The following is a 2450-nucleotide window of genomic DNA, read 5'->3' as shown; positions in this document are numbered from 1 at the left end:
TACCCATAACTTCTTCATTTTAAATCCGTTTTGAGTGAACCAAATTGCTATGGTTTCATATTGAACTCTATTTTATGAATCTAAACAGAAAAGTATAGGTTTATAGTCGGAAAAACAAGTTAAAAGTCATTTTTGTAAAGGTAGTCATTTCAGTCGAAAGAACGACGTCTAGATGACCATTTTAGAAAACATACTTCTACTTTGAGTTTAACCATAATTTTTGGATATAGTTTCATGTTCATAATAAAAATAATTTTCCCAGAATAATAACTTTTAAATCAAAGTTTATCATAGTTTTTAATTAACTAACCCAAAACAGCCCGCAGTGTTACTACGACGGCGTAAATCCGGTTTTACGGTATTTTTCGTGTTTTCAGGTTTTAAATCATCAAGTTAGCATATCATATAGATATATAACATGTGTTTAGTTGATTTTAAAAGTCAATTTAGAAGGATTAACTTTTATTTGCGAACAAGTTTAGAATTAACTAAACTATGTTCTAGTGATTACAAGTTTAAACCTTCGAATAAGATAGCTTTATATGTATGAATCGAATGATGTTATGAACATCATTACTACCTTAAGTTCCTTGGATAAACCTACTGGAAATGAGAAAAATAGATCTAGCTTCAAAGGATCCTTGGATGGCTTGAAAGTTCTTGAAGCAGAATCATGACACGAAAACAATTTCAAGTAAGATTTCCACTCGAAATAAGATTGTTATAGTTATAGAAATTGAATTAAAGTTTGAATATGATTATTACCTTGTATTAGAAATATAACCTACTGTAAGTAACAAAGGTTTCTTGATCTTGGATGATTACTTGGAATGGATTTAGAAAACTTGGAAGTAAACTTGCAATCTTGGAAGTATTCTTGATTTTATGAAACTAGAACTTTTGGAATTTATGAAGAACACTTAGAACTTGAAGATAGAACTTGAGAGAGATCAATTAGATGAAGAAAATTGAAGAATGAAAGTGTTTGTAGGTGTTTTTGGTCGTTGGTGTATGGATTAGATATAAAGGATATGTAATTTTGTTTTCATGTAAATAAGTCATGAATGATTACTCATATTTTTGTAATTTTATGAGATATTTCATGCTAGTTGCCAAATGATGGTTCCCACATGTGTTAGGTGACTCACATGGGCTGCTAAGAGCTGATCATTGGAGTGTATATACCAATAGTACATACATCTAAAAGCTGTGTATTGTACGAGTACGAATACGGGTGCATACGAGTAGAATTGTTGATGAAACTGAACGAGGATGTAATTGTAAGCATTTTTGTTAAGTAGAAGTATTTTGATAAGTGTCTTGAAGTCTTTCAAAAGTGTATGAATACATATTAAAATACTACATGTATATACATTTTAACTGAGTCGTTAAGTCATCGTTAGTCGTTACATGTAAATGTTGTTTTGAAACCTTTAGGTTAACGATCTTGTTGAATGTTGTTAACCCATTGTTTATTATAACAAATGAGATGTTAAATTGTTATATTATCATGATATTATGATATATAATATATCTTAGTATGATATATATACAGTTAAATGTCGTTACAACGATAATCGTTACATATATGTCTCGTTTCGAAATCATTAAGTTAATAGTCTTATTTTTACATATGTATTTCATTGTTAATACACTTAATAATATATTTACTTATAATTTAACATAATTAACCAAGTGTATCAATATCTTAATATGATTCATATGTACCTAGTAAGACGTTGTTATAACGATAATCGTTATATATATCGTTTTCGAGTTTCTTAAATTAATAGTCTCATTTTTATGTATATAACTCATTGTTAAAATATCTAATGAGATAAATACTTATAATAAAATCATGTTAACTATATATATAACCATATATATGTCATCGTATAGTTTTTACAAGTTTTAACGTTCGTGAATCACCGGTCAACTTGGGTGGTCAATTGTCTATATGAAACCTATTTCAATTAATCAAGTCTTAACAAGTTTGATTGCTTAACATGTTGGAAACACTTAATCATGTAAATAACAATTTCATTTAATATATATATAAACATGGAAAAGTTCGGGTCACTACAGTACCTACCCGATAAATAAATTTCGTCCCGAAATTTTAAGAAGTTGGAGGTGTTGACGTATCTTCTGGAAATAAATGCGGGTATTTCTTCTTCATCTGATCTTCACGCTCCCAGGTGAACTTGGGTCCTCTATGAGCATTCCATCGAACCTTAACAATTGGTATCTTGTTTTGCTTAAGTCTTTTAACCTCACGATCCATTATTTCGACGGGTTCTTCGATAAATTGAAGTTTTTCGTTGATTTGGATTTCATCTAACGGAATAGTGAGATCTTCTTTAGCGAAACATTTCTTCAAATTCTAGACGTGGAAAGTGTTATGTACAGCCGCGAGTTGTTGAGGTAACTCAAGTCGGTAAGCTACTGGT

Source organism: Rutidosis leptorrhynchoides, chromosome 7 (assembly GCF_046630445.1).
Source record: "Rutidosis leptorrhynchoides isolate AG116_Rl617_1_P2 chromosome 7, CSIRO_AGI_Rlap_v1, whole genome shotgun sequence".
Classification (NCBI taxonomy): domain Eukaryota; kingdom Viridiplantae; phylum Streptophyta; class Magnoliopsida; order Asterales; family Asteraceae; genus Rutidosis; species Rutidosis leptorrhynchoides.
Note: the sequence above shows the minus strand (reverse complement) of the source record.